The sequence below is a fragment of the Triturus cristatus genome, chromosome 2_1, assembly GCF_964204655.1.
Source record: "Triturus cristatus chromosome 2_1, aTriCri1.1, whole genome shotgun sequence".
NCBI lineage: Eukaryota > Metazoa > Chordata > Amphibia > Caudata > Salamandridae > Triturus > Triturus cristatus.
The window spans coordinates 366,789,275-366,804,238 of NC_140581.1; the positions used below are offsets into that span (position 1 = coordinate 366,789,275).

Sequence of the window (14,964 nt, forward strand, 5' to 3'; positions counted from 1 at the left end):
AAAAGTGGGAGGACTTGTTGGAGAGTGGTCATGTGAAAATGATCCGAATGTATATACTGGTTTAGTAGTCTGAGATCCAGTATGGGCCTTAGTGTTTTGTCCTTTTTGGGAATGAGGAAGTATAGAGAATATACCCCTTTTCCCTGATGTTGAAGGGGGACTGGTTCTATCGCATGTTTTTGTAACAGGGATTGAACTTCTTGTTTGAGGAGAGAGAGATGATGCGAGGACATTGGACGTTGTTTGGGCGGTATGTTTGGGGGGGATTGTATGAGTTCGAGGCAGTAGCCAGACTGGATAATTTGTCTTACCCACCTGTCTGTGGTGATGGAAGTCCAGACAGGCAGGAATTGTTGGAGTCGCCCCCCGACCGGAGTGGAATGGTCTGGGGGGAGTGGTGGCAAGTCACTGTTTGGTGGCTGGTGAGGTGCGGGTGTTGTTGTTGTTGCCCCGTCCTCGACCTTTGTTATTATTTCCCCTATAACCTCCCCGGAAGTAACCTCTGTTAGGGGATGTTTGTCCAGAATTTTTAAAGGTGGACGTGGTCTCAGTTGATGTGTTTTTGGAGCCTCCTCTATAAAAGGAGCGACGAAAGGAACCCCGGTTTTGATGAGACTGCAGTGCTCCCATAGACTTGGCAGTTTCATTATCCTTTTTCATTTTTTCTAATGCAGTATCCACTGCAGGGCCAAATAGCTGCTCTTGGTTGAAAGGTTGAGCTAGAATTGCGGTTTGAACCTCCGGTTTAAAACCGGAAATACGGAGCCAGGCATGTCGTCTGAGTAAGACGCCAGTATTGACCGCTCTAGAAGCAGTGTCTGCTGCATCTAAGGCGCATTTAATGGAGGCATTAGATATTAATTTGCCTTCTTGGATGAGGTCAGAGGCCTGGGACTTAAAAGGTTCAGGCAGATGTTGCATAAGGTCCTCAAGTTGGTCATAATGCGCTCTATCATACCTGGCTAACAGGGCCTGGGTATTCGCAATACGCCAATGGTTAGCCGCCTGCGCGGCGACCCGTTTGCCCGAGGCTTCTAAAAGCTTAGACTCCTTGTCTGGGGGAGGCGTTTCTCCAGTTGTCTGTGAGTTAGCGCGCTTCCTGGCATTTGATACGACTAGGGAGTCTAAAGGGAGCTGGGCCTTAATGTATGCAGGGTCTTGCGGGGCTGGTCGGTACTTTTTTTCGATGCGTGGGTTGAGAACCCTAGCTCGAACAGGGTCCTTAAAGACTTCAGTAGCATGCTTTATGACCCCTTTGATCATGGGCAGTATGTGAACAGTCTTTTGTGACTGCTCAAAGGTATCAAGGAGGAAGTCCTCTTCAATGGCGTCTGTGTGCATAGTAACGCCGTGGAATGTTGCTGCCCTATTTATAAGTTGGCCGTACCCTAGGTGGTCATCAGGAGGGGAGGGCTTGGAAGGGTAGGTAGTGGGGTCAGGCATGTCAGGTATAGGATAAGACCAGTCATCCATGGGTGCTGGGTCTGGGAACGTAAAAGGGTCGTTTGGGTCAACAGGATCATCAAATAAATCAGGGTCCGCCCCTCCCCCTAAGTCATCATTATCATCCTGTGGAGGAGGTGAATGATAGGGAGATGGTAAAGGGAAAGGTAAAGGTAAAGGAGAATCAGGAGGAGGAGGGGGGGACGGGTTAGGAGGTAAAACAGGAGAGGAAGGACGAAGTGGTGAAGTAGCACAGTCCTTTTTCCGTATGGGAGCTGGGGGAGGTGTAGTGTCCAGCTTCCGCTTTTTATATGGGATGGCAGTCACATGTCCCGTTTTAGGATTGATATAGATCCGCTTTGATCATGGGCAGTATGTGAACAGTCTTTTGTGACTGCTCAAAGGTATCAAGGAGGAAGTCCTCTTCAATGGCGTCTGTGTGCATAGTAACGCCGTGGAATGTTGCTGCCCTATTTATAAGTTGGCCGTACCCTAGGTGGTCATCAGGAGGGGAGGGCTTGGAAGGGTAGGTAGTGGGGTCAGGCATGTCAGGTATAGGATAAGACCAGTCATCCATGGGTGCTGGGTCTGGGAACGTAAAAGGGTCGTTTGGGTCAACAGGATCATCAAATAAATCAGGGTCCGCCCCTCCCCCTAAGTCATCATTATCATCCTGTGGAGGAGGTGAATGATAGGGAGATGGTAAAGGGAAAGGTAAAGGTAAAGGAGAATCAGGAGGAGGAGGGGGGGACGGGTTAGGAGGTAAAACAGGAGAGGAAGGACGAAGTGGTGAAGTAGCACAGTCCTTTTTCCGTATGGGAGCTGGGGGAGGTGTAGTGTCCAGCTTCCGCTTTTTATATGGGATGGCAGTCACATGTCCCGTTTTAGGATTGATATAGATCCGCTTCTGAGTAGGATCTGGTCGAAAAAGATCATCTGGCTCCGAAGGTGGTGTCTGTGACGTCCGCTTCGGGTCTTTATGAGCTTGTTTCGGCGGGGACGCAGTTTTCGGTGCCGACTGATTTTTCGGCTCCGATGATTTTTTCGGTGCCGACTGATTTTTCGGTGCCGACTGATTTTTCGGTGCCGACTGATTTTTCGGTGCCGACTGATTTTTCGGTGCCGACTGATTTTTCGGTGCCGACTGATTTTTCGGTGCCGACTGATTTTTCGGTGCCGACTGATTTTTCGGTGCCGACTGATTTTTCGGTGCCGACTGATTTTTCGGTGCCGACTGATTTTTCGGTGCCGACTGATTTTTCGGTGCCGACTGATTTTTCGGTGCCGACTGATTTTTCGGTGCCGACTGATTTTTCGGTGCCGACTGATTTTTCGGTGCCGACTGATTTTTCGGTGCCGACTGATTTTTCGGTGCCGACTGATTTTTCGGTGCCGACTGATTTTTCGGTGCCGACTGATTTTTCGGTGCCGACTGATTTTTCGGTGCCGACTGATTTTTCGGTGCCGACTGATTTTTCGGTGCCGACTGATTTTTCGGTGCCGACTGATTTTTCGGTGCCGACTGATTTTTCGGTGCCGACTGATTTTTCGGTGCCGACTGATTTTTCGGTGCCGACTGATTTTTCGGTGCCGACTGATTTTTCGGTGCCGACTGATTTTTCGGTGCCGACTGATTTTTCGGTGCCGACTGATTTTTCGGTGCCGACTGATTTTTCGGTGCCGACTGATTTTTCGGTGCCGACTGATTTTTCGGTGCCGACTGATTTTTCGGTGCCGACTGATTTTTCGGTGCCGACTGATTTTTCGGTGCCGACTGATTTTTCGGTGCCGACTGATTTTTCGGTGCCGACTGATTTTTCGGTGCCGACTGATTTTTCGGTGCCGACTGATTTTTCGGTGCCGACTGATTTTTCGGTGCCGACTGATTTTTCGGTGCCGACTGATGTTTCGGTGCCGACTGATGTTTCGGTGCCGACTGAGGTTTCGGTGCCGACTGAGGTTTCGGTGCCGACTGAGGTTTCGGTGCCGATGGACTTTCAGGCATCGATGTTGAAGAACGTTTCGGTGCCGGTGGAGACTTCGGTGCCGAGGAACGTTTCTGTGCCGAAGGAGATTTCGGTCTTGGAGCCTGTTTCGGTGCCGACAATGGGTGTTTGGGTGCCGAGGGTGTTAAAGGCACAATTAGGTGAGGTTTGCTCGAGCCCGAGCCACCCACAGGCTTAGTTGTCTTCGGAGCCGGGCCCGAGGGCGGGGCTTCTGAAGAGGATTTCCGGTCGCGACTGGGCCCAACTGGCGGAGTCTTGACCAATGCTTTTTTGGATGGGGCAGGGGCAGGGGGGTGGTACTCACACGCTGCCCTGGAGTGATGAGGTCATCGGAATCGTCGGCTTCGGACACGATCTCGAGATCTTCGGTGTCGTCTTCGGGAACATCTTGAGCAAAGATGTCCTCCGGTTCTGGAGCTGGTTTGGCCATAATATGGCGTCGAGCTCTTCGGTCCCGGAGGGTCTTCTTCGAACGGAAAGCGGAACAAGCTGGACAGGTGGACTCGTTGTGTTCCGGCGACAGGCAGAGGTTGCAAACCTCGTGGTGGTCACTGTGGGGGAACTTCGCTCCACACTGGGGGCATTTTTTGAAGGGTGTCCTGTCCATCAGCCGCTTCCGGAACCGGTCCGAGTTGATGTCGACGTCGATGAAATGAAGATTAAAGAGTTAAATTGATTGCTGGAAGTTTTCTGCTGGAGCGGAAAAAAGTTCATCCGAACCCAATGGCGGAAAAAAACAATCTGCCGATGGAGTGGATGCCCATGCGCACTGTTGTCCAGGGGAGGAGTCACCAACCTCGTGACCAAAGACTTCTCCGAAGACAACAACAACCTGCAATCATCCGAGCCCAACACCAGATGGCGATCTTATCCTCAGTGTGTGATCTGCAGCTCATATGCCTCGAACAGCAATTTTCAACTACCAATCTTTTCCACCAAAGCAAATGTGCTCATCTGCTCTAGAACAACAAAACCAACAAGCATTTGCAATGCAATATGTCTCGCAATTGCGAGAGTTTGAGCTATTTGACCTAGTGCATTGCAAATGTTTTTGTTTTTAAGCAGATAAGTGGGTGGAACGTGGAAGCAACACGAGAGAGGGTGGTGGGTAACAGCAATATGGGGAGGTAACAGCAACATGAGAGGGGGCACAAAACCCAACAGGGGTTGAAGGGCTGGAGGGGCCACTTTTAGGGAAAGCAATGAAGAGAAATACACCAGTAAGTGATTGAGTGAAGTAATTGGATAACAAAACACAGAGTGCATGGAGTGCTCGACACAAAGGCAACGAACGAATTATTAATGAAATTGGTTACAACAAGGTTATTAAACTGCATTGGGCTCTTCAGCTAACTGTGGCATTACCATTTATGGCAGTGAAGGTCCTCTGTATTCATATGCACAGATTTTCCTACAAAGTCTGGGTGTACTGCTGCAGCACGTGTTAATATTCGGGAGCCCCAGAGCGAACTGTTTATGGGAGTGACAAAAAAAGATGAGGGACGCAAAGCTAACATCATGGAGGCCTTGGTTTTGGAACTTCCGGACCTCGCAAGCTCGTACCCCTCTATCAGCCACCGGAGGCGCCTGGCCTGCAGGCAAAAATTCTTCTTGGCTCTCCAGATCATGGGCAGAGAGCTGCCACTTCCTTTTCCATCCAAAAAAGAGGAAGAAAAAAACCACACATCCCCAGCCCTCAGATATTAAAAAAGGGTGAAGCGCGCGTTTTCAAATAAGAGGTGCGCGGCCGCCATTGGCTGCTTGCTCACACAAGAAAGGTGCGCAGCCATTGTGAAAGTATAAGCAGGTGCTGTGCTGAAACATTAAGCACGGCGCCTGGGGACAGGACGGGGTGACGGGCTGCGAGCCACGGGGACCATTGTTAAAAGTGTGCACCTGTGTTATAGATAAAGCGCGGCAACGTGTTGAAGATAAAGAACGGTGCGTGTTTTGAAGAAAAAAAAAACGTTTTAGCTACACGATGGCTCCTCGCATCATGCCGCTTCTTTTGCAAGTTGGAAGCTGTAAAACTTAAGGCATGCCCGTTGGTATAAAAATAAGGTTTTGAAAAAACGAGAGCTTACTGACAACAAGCACGGAATCGAAACCAGTGGTGCGCGCGCACCACAGAGGGGCGAGGGAGCGTGGCAGCAAAGCGAACGCGTGCTAATTATAAACACATATTTATAATTTAAACCAGATGCCGCTGCTGCGCGTAACAGACACCAACAGGCCATGGGCAGTTACATTTCTAAAGGAAGCTGGGACATGCACCCGCCTTTCACCAATTGCGTGCTGTCTTTTTTAAAAAGCGATACAAAAGGGGGTGGTGATGGACGGAGTATCAGAACCAATCAAACACTCACACCCAGTCAACAGATCTGGGTTTGATCTATCACCGTTCTTTAGCCCACTTTGCCACCCCAGTTCAGACATGCCCATATGCAAATCAGTCTGACCCTGTGCATCATGGGAACAGTCCAGCCTGAACTGCCAAGCCATGCCTTCCCTGGACCGGAAACAAGCTTCCTAGGACCGGTTTCTGGCATTTCAGCCGTCTTCAGCCAGGCTTGCTTGAATACAGTGGTAAAGTGAGCAAGGGACTCACGTCTGAGCATACCCTGCCAACTTATGGCGAACAAAGCGGTACAAAAGGGGGTGGTGATGGACGGAGCATAAGAACCAATCAAACACTCACACCCAGTCAACAGATCTGGGTTTGATCCATCACCGTTCTTTAGCCCACTCTGCCACCCCAGTTCAGACATGGCAATATGCAAATCAGTCTGACCCTGTGCCTCATGGGAACAATCCAGCCCGAACTGCCAAGCCATGCCTACCCTGGACCAAGTAAGCCCATACGGCGTTCGCATCTTAGCGCTGCTCCACTGCTAACACCTTTATCTGCTGCCTACCTGGGCCCGTAGCAGCAATCCATCGCCTCCTGATGTACGGAGGGGTCCGGACTGTAGCACTGCTGCCCTTCCTGCTCCCTGCGACCTATTTAATGAATCCCAGCAGCCGGTGAGGGTGTGCGGGCTGAGGCGGGCCCTCACCGACGCAAAGATAAGGGGGCGTACGGGCTCCCCGGACTTTGCTGTATCCCGCACCACATGGTGAAGCTCCCATTGCTGTGGCCGGCGTCCTTAGCTGAGACCAGTGCCGGAAGGGACAGGGAAGAGCACCCAGAGCGGAAGGGGCCCGAAGTCCATCAAAATACCCCGGACTGCAGGCAACACAGCTGGACACAAGGCCGGCAAGGGCCATGAGGTAAGGGCCTCATCCTCCATGAACGCAGGTAGTTGCCCGCTCACTGCTGTGTGCCCAAGGTTCAGTATGCCTGCCAGGCAGTTGCAGCACAGCACTCATGGGGATTCGGGGGCCGGTAGGGTATCTCGCTCCTACACTGCTACAAGGGGCGCTGCGCCATGGCCTGCTGACTCCCCTTACCACGCACCGCCTTACCACCATCTGCGGGGCCCCTCTGCAGAGGCTGGCATGCCTGCTGGGGTTGTGGCAGGGAGAGCGATGGGGTGGCCGGGGAGCGATGGGGGGGCCGGGGGAGGCACCTGGGATGGGAGGGGCCCGGTTACCAGCATGACGTTCTGCGCCAGCACCGCCTCAATTGCCACCAGAGTCTAGTACGGACCTGAGAATTAAGGGACTTTGAAAGAGACCTCCCTGCTGGAGGCCTTGCGCCTGAGACCCGGTGCACCAGCCTTGACGTCGCTGTGTGGCTCCCTGTGTGGACCTAGAGAACAGCAGCATGCCGTGCCCCACGTTCCTATGTGGATCCTTGACTCGGAGCCTTAATTGAGTGGTGCTGTGGCAGAGACAGACACTGTGGCGGCGGCCTCCCTGAGCGCACTGCTTACCCCCCGGGGGCAGAGACTCCCTGTGGCGAACCGCCCAGCTCCTTCCCTGCAGCGAATTGGGACTGTGCCTTTGCGCCCTGAGGAAGCCTGTACCATGTGTTGCCCTGCTACACGATCTATGCCATGCACTGCGCTAGCCTGGCTGGACCCACTGGGGGACCTTGATTGGATCCGCTTCCCTTCGCAGCAGATGGTGGAGTACGCGGAACACTGGATCAAGTCTTGGATGCCAGCTGATCGTTTGTCCTCATGGTTTGCCTTTGAAAGGGCTGCACCGGGCCCTGACCACCAGGCCGCCGCCGGGGGCTTCACCCCAGCCTATACTAACTTGCATTCTTAACTAGCAGGGCAGAGACTCCATTCTCAATGTGGCTAGAAAGCATCCTGACCCCCGGTGCGAGGACGCCAAAGTCCTTTTCACAGACTACACCCGCTAGGTCCAGTAACATAGGCGCTCCTACGCAGAAGTGAAACAAAAACTGCAGGCAATGGGGCTTCAGTACAGCTAGCTATTCCCCACATGGCTCTGCATCATCCAGCTCAATAAGTCTCACCTCTTTGAGACAAAGCATTCCACCTGGCAATGGCTGACGTAAGATCGCCCACTACGTGGACCCACCTCTGTCCCCTCGCAGCGCCAGAGGGCTTCTGATAACCTAGAGTGGCAGACACTGCCAAAACCACGCCTCACCCGGCCACGAAAGGGCTGTAGAACTGGTCGGTCGCTCTCGCCCCAAGAGTCTCCCTGAGAGCGGTCACAGTCACTCTCCAGACAGGCTTCAAACCCTGCCTCTGAGGCAGAAGATGGTGATGGAGGGACTGATAGCCAAATGGCTGCAATCCCCAATCCCGACATTCTCCACATAGACAATGACTTCTCCCACAGTCCCACCATCTACCCAAGGTCGACATCCATTGACTGCACACTCTTCTCGCTGCTCCGCAAATGGATAAAGCTTGACTCTACTACTTGCACTGCTCCTGGTTCGTGCTATTGTTTTGTCCACTGCTTCTCCACTTTGTTTCACCAACTTATTACTTTACTGGGATTGCTTTATACTCGGGGGTCTCATACCCGCTTATGTGATGGCAGCTCAGGTCATGTTTTGTTCTGCTTTAACAATTTCTCCTGCAATGATGGGGTTTGTCCTGTTTGTTTCTTAGCCTCTTGTCTCTTGCCTCTTTTACGATGCTCACAAGGTTACGTTTCCCATTTTTTTCCCCAAAGGCTTTTCATACAGGACGAAAGATACTTCTAGTGTAGAAGTGTGGGGAGGTGCGGGAGTTGGAGGGTGGGGTTTTATTTGCAAAATGTTGATTGGTATAATTGTTAACCCTTTTTCTTCCTTCGTAGGCTTCAGCACGCACGCTCGTTTTACACCCGCACAGTCCCGGGGAGGCAGTCTCCCACAAACTACCACTAGTACAACCCTCTTTGACCCGTTGGAACCAGCTGGCCACATTGATGAGCTCCTCATCTGCACTTCACGCAAGTCTCCACCTCTCATACACATGACCCTTTGGGTTTTGGACTTGAATCTCTACGGCCTATTGGACCAGGTGAAGCGAGCAGCGGTCTTTACGTTTGCTCAACTACATCGTCCTGAGGATCTGTTGTTGGAAAAGACCCATCTCCTTGGTGAGTGCTGTTCTTTCCTAGCACGTAAAGGTTACGATAAAAGCTTCCACACTGGGTACTCTCAGTGGGCGAGGGGAGTCGCTTTCCTCCTGCACCATTCTTATCCCCTGGTAGTCATGCGGGTGATGCGCGATCTGCATGGACATTTCCTTGCCTTAGAGGGTACATTGGAGGGACGGACAATCTCACTGGTATGCCTTTATGTACCTCTGGTCTCCTTCCCTACTGAGCTTGGGGACCGCTCAGGGACCTCTCGCGCCTTCCACAGGGGCTGACAATAATAGGGGATGATTTCTATGTACTGCCAGACTCCGACTTGGATAGCTCCGGAACCCAGTCGGTGTCCAGATGGGCTAATGCCAGTCATCTCACTGACTGGACCAAGGCCCTGGATCTCTGCGACGTAAGAGATCCTGGCACCCTCAGAAGCAGCAATTCACACACACATCAGCGGCTAACCACACCCACTCCCAGATAGATCTCGTCTTACTATCTGCCCTTGATTGTCAGTTATTGACCCAGATGCAGATTTTAAGCCAGGGAATCTCAATCCATTCCTCTTTGCTTCTTCATCTTAGGCACCTGCCTCCAGGACATTGTCCCATTTGGTGTTTGAAAGCCTGGCTCCTGCAGGACAAGAAACGTGTCCACTTCCTTGGTTCCCAACTCTGGGATTATTTCTGCAATAATGAGGGCTCTGTTGCACACACGGACACCCTATGGACCGCAGGTAAGGCAACCCTACGAGGCGCCGCCAGGATCTATGTCAAAGCACAGGAGCTCGACCGTTCCACTCTTATCACTTGAATGGAGGTTCAGGCACTTCATCTGGAGCAACAGTTGAAATCTGCTACTCAGGCACAGGTCATTTGACAGTTAGGTGTCATTCGCAAAGACATTCGGCTGCATTCTCTCAAGACAGCCGAACACCTCTGGCAGGCCAACACAGCTCGGATTTACAGCTGGGGGGATAAAAACAGGAAATTGCTCTGCTGGTTGGTCTCCCGTCAACAGGCTACCATGATTGTCTACGAGGTCTTGGATAGTGCTGGCTGTCCCCAGCAGACCCTCGTTGAGATAGTCCAAGTCTTTGCCCAATATTATCACACATTATATGCCAGACTCGGTCTCCCTTCCCAGGCTGCCAGCATCGGATGCTCTCTGCTAAATGAACCCCTTGCAGCGTAGGAAATTTTAGAGGCATTATCTGGAATGACACTGATAAAACCCCAGGTCTGGATGGCTTTCCCATGGAATATTATACTGCATTCAGGGAGACCCTCATGCCTTATCTTCTGTCGTTATACAAGGAAGTTTGTCACACCGGGTTTTTCCCATTGGAGTTGCCTCTGGCCACCTGAGTAGTAATACCCAAGACGCAACCTCCAGCATAGTCGTGAGCAGCCTATCGGCCGATAGTGCTCCTCGACTGCAAGATTAAAATGTTTGCCTCCATACTAGCTGATTGGCTCAAATGCGTCCTACATGAGCTGGTGCACCCAGACTAATGAAGCTTTATGCCATCCTGAAGCAGCTGCACGTGGCCTAGAACCACCGTCAGCGATTGCTATCAAATCTAGCCCTGCTTTTTATCGTCTTTGAGAAGGCAATGGACTGGGACTATCTCCAGTTGGGGCTGACATGTGCTGGCCTCGGGCCGGAGTTCCAGAGCATGGTCCAGGTCCTCTACTCTAACCTCACCGCTCGGGTCAGGATCAACGGGGTACTCTCTGATGCCTTTGCCATATAGCGAGGGACTCGATAGTTGCCCCGTCTCCCCTCCTCTTTGGCGATATAACCCTTGGCCCAACTTATACATACAGACCCCCAATACGCAGGCCGGGGCTGGAACAGGGGGCATGAGGACCGTAGCACACTATACGCACCCGGCTGCGAGTGGACCGAGGGGTCTCCAGCTGCTGGAACGCTTCGAAAGAGTGCCTAGTCTGCAGATGAACCCTTCTAAGTCAGTACTGGTCCCCCTCGTGCTGTCCAGAGACTGCTTTGACTGACAGACGAATCCCACTTCGCCGCCTCAGTTTTAAATACTTGGGCATATGAGTCGCTCCACACCCAGAGCTCACTTGGACCCTCAACCCCTGGTTCAAAAAGTGAAGTCAGACCTTGTCAAGTGGCGGGCCCTCCCCTTCAACGTGCCGGGAAGTATTGCCCTCTTCAAGACGATGATCATCCCATGTTTTCTCTGTGTCTTTCGGAACCAACCGATCCACTTGCCTCACACATGGTTCTCGGCTTTAGACAATGCCATCAAAACATTCTGGTTGCGGAGTTCCCGGGCACGTATAGCCTTTACGCACGGTCAGTGGGGGCCCCCATGATAGTGGCTTGGGAATGACCAATGTCGACCTCTATTATTTAGCTTCCCACCTCCTCATTCTCCATGATTGGTTCAATGGGGGAAGGTCTAATCCCGCCTACAGATTGGAACTCTCATTGATGGGTTTCCCTCAGCTACAGGCTATGCACTGTGGGTCTGCGGTTTCACTGTCCCTGCTCCTGGTAACCCGAGTGGTGTTCCTTACATAGAGTACTACGCTTCGCCATGTATGATGGGAAGCCAGGCTCAGTCAACAGACACCACTCCTGGTTGAAAGCAGTAGCCTCGCTCCTCGGGTTACATTCCTGGGATCTTATCAGTATCACACGGCTTGGGGATGTATAGTGTGGAGTGAACATGCACTCCTTCGAAGACCTTCGACAGAACTACAACCTTACACACAGCCTATTTTACAAATATCTCCAACTTAGACATGCTTTCCAAGCGCACTCCCTGCCCACCAATACACTCCCAGAGTTCATTCCCTAGGAAGTCAAGCTGCTCATGGACCGCCTATGCCGTGGCAGAATATCCCAGATCTACCGCACACTTTTTATCAATTCCACTGGTTCATTTGATGACCTTAGAACCTGTTGGGAGAGCTGGGTGGGACCTGTAGAGGACGAAGACTGGCGGGACGCCCCGATGGCCTCCGGTGAACTTACCACCTCCTCCATACTGCGACTTGTTCAATCCTATTACTTTTACTTCGTATATCTCTCCTCAATTCGCTTATGCCAAGCGGGTGTATGCCTTACCCCTGCATGCACTCAATGTGGAATTGACCCAATAGACTTGAACTACATGGTATGCTTGTGCAGCTATACTTCAGTATTGGACCAAGGTGACCTGTGAAGTGTCGGCGGTGCTGGGATGGGAAGTACCCCTCTGCCCTCTGGTGATTCTCTTGGGGGTGCTCGAAGGATCTGGGGGTATGAGGGCGGAAAGGGCATTCCTAGGTACAGCCATCCTGGTGGCGAAACGGGACATCGCAGCAAAATGGTTGTCCCCTGGGCCTCCTACCCTGTCAAAGTCGAGAAGGGACGTTGACTGGTGTATGCAGCAAGTGTGAGTGGTTTTTGTAGCCCGCAGCTACCCCCAGAAACATGGTCGGGTGTGGGGAAAGTGGCTGGATCAGCTTGCTTAATTGTCTATGAATCTGTACTTGTGGTCACTCTTCAGGTGTATTACGATATACTTTTGAGATATTACCACTATGCGTGGCGTATTTAACATATTCTACTTTGTGCTATGTGCATGCCATGTGTTCACCTTGGCTGGCTTTGCTGGTCGGAAGTTCAATAAAGTTTGTGATCAAAAAAAGCCCGGTCATTTTATAGGACAGAGAGACCTAGACCCCCTCTCCCCTGCTACTAAAGCTAGATAGATGATGATCTCTGGGATTACTGGCAGACAGTGCCGACCAGCACGAATCTGGGGTGGCGGGGGGTCCGGGAGGAGGATGGGGGGGGGGGGTCTAAAAAAGATAAAAAATACACTCCCACGTGATCTCTCCTCCACATTGGACCGAAGTTGCAGAACAGGAAACACATCCAGGCTCCCCAGATCCAATCAACGTTGCAATGCAGCGTTAAGATTGTCCTGATTGCCGAAGTTTGGCTCTCAGACGGGGACTGGGGACTTGGGCATGTTCTCCACCCAGGCTGGAATGCAGCCTGGGTGGAGAACATGCTAAGTGCGCGTGACTCTTTGGCCGGCCCTCTTGGGTCGGCCAAAGCGTCATGCGTACTTCAGTGTGCCCACCACTCATCCCACTGCCTTCCCCGCCCCACCCGCCAAGCTGCCACAGCAGGACAAAATAAAATGATATCAAGTTATTATTTTATTTTTCCTTTATTTTACTGCTTCAAAGCAGTGGGGCAAATGCTCCTCCGCCTTAGTGGAGGAGCTCCCACTGCTGGCAGACCCTGTACCTTAGCATACAGAGATGGACACTATATCTTCAGCAGATGCAGTGCTCTAATCTCAGAACTCTCGTTCCATGCATCGGTTTTCTGCTCATGTGCTTATCTATATGATTGGACATGTGTGCACCTAAACAGCTGCATTCTTGTGTTATTCTAAGGTGCTAGTGAAGAATGAGGATTTTTTTTTAAACCAGATCAGTGATCTACTTGGATAAGAAAAGCAAACAAAAAATTGTAAACCGGGTAACTTAGCACTGCATGCGGTTAGTACACGGTAAATGTCACACCACCTGAAATACAGACTGGTTAACATTTATTCCTGTGCAACTCTAAATAAAGGTTATTGAAACGGGGGGAAAAAAGGTTCTCCCAGGGTGAGGCGTATCCATTGCACGGAATGGGGAAGGGGGAATAGCATGAAAATCCATGAGCCTGGGAAATGCAGGGATAGGGCTTCAAATTTGGCTTCTGGGCCCGATTTCGACCTGGCAAGTCCCCTTCTGTGCTTGCTGTACCCTTTGCCTGCCCACAGTGTGAGAAATGTGCAGCATACTGAAAGCAAAGCCCTGATTCGCTGGTGGGTGTGAGCATACATATTTTGCTGGCCGGCTGAGGCCTGTGGGAAGCTGCGCCGCTTTCCAAACACACTACGGGCCATTGCTGATCCTTGCCCTCTCCCCTTCCAACTCATACTTACCAGGCAGGAGAGTCACAATGATCAAGAGCCAGCTGGCTTCCTTAGAACTCAAGCTGCACGTGAACAGCTGTTTGTCTCCCAGTCGCGCTTCTCTCAGGAAAGCCCGCCAAATAAAGGTAAACCCTTTCTGACAGGGTTTCCAGTCAGAATTACGGCTTCCCGGGCACTTCGCAATGCTGTCAGATTCTCCTTGCATAAGCCAGATGCCAGGTTGAATGGGGTCCTGTTCAGCAGGTCAGTCCTGCAAAAAGAAATGGGTTTTAGACCTGAACAAATTGACTATCTTTTCGTTTTTCCTGGTGGCAGAGTGTTTGGAGTCATTTTCACAACATTTGTGCTTTCTGAACAATGCTTGAAACGTTTTAAAGAAAAGCAGTCTTCGAAACCTTTAAATAATTTTATGATGACAGCCTTAACAGAGCAACAAAAGAGATGGATGAACACATCTATGTTCAGTGAATGTATACAGAGCACAGGCATTATAACATGGCTTAATCAATTCTGTGTAGTGTCCCATGGGGCAAGAGTAAAAGATGCAGATGGTGTTACAACAGGGTATTTTAAGGCATATGTTACCAAGTAAAGGAACCCAGCTACAGAAGAATTAATCCATATTCCAAGTCTAATTCGACTTGGAGGCGCCATGGGGAATGTTTATTACGCGGGACAGCCAGAAACTGGTAGGCGGTGTAATGATGAGGGGTATTTTGCTAGAGACTGCACTGAGCCCTACTGCACACAGTATCAGCACGCTGGGCATGACGCTGCCCATAGTACAACCGAAAAATCCTGTGATGTCTGTGGTTCCAAGGAGCACATGTTTAACAACTGTCCATCCTCATTTGCCTTTAAGGTGAAGGCAGCTGAGAATGAAGGTAAACTGCCTATCCCAAGCCCAAGCCCAAGAGGGCTTCAAAGTTATGATGACATTAATGCGGAGGAGGAAGAACCTATTCACTTAGGTTTGGAGGAATGTATTAACTTTACAACAGGAGTCTCTTTACTCCACAAAATGTGTGATATGAGGGAACACATTAA

The 14,964-nt window shown here is 51.1% G+C and overlaps 1 long non-coding RNA gene across 1 annotated transcript in view; it reads right to left on the reverse strand.

Annotated features, from left to right (window-relative positions):
• The window catches only part of LOC146865305 (uncharacterized), a 227,929-nt gene that overhangs the window by 104,748 nt on the left and 108,217 nt on the right, over nt 1–14,964 (reverse strand). The window contains exon 2 of the long non-coding RNA XR_014970071.1: nt 13,927–14,167. This is a non-coding gene — a long non-coding RNA (uncharacterized LOC146865305). The remainder of the gene's footprint in view (nt 1–13,926; nt 14,168–14,964) is intronic.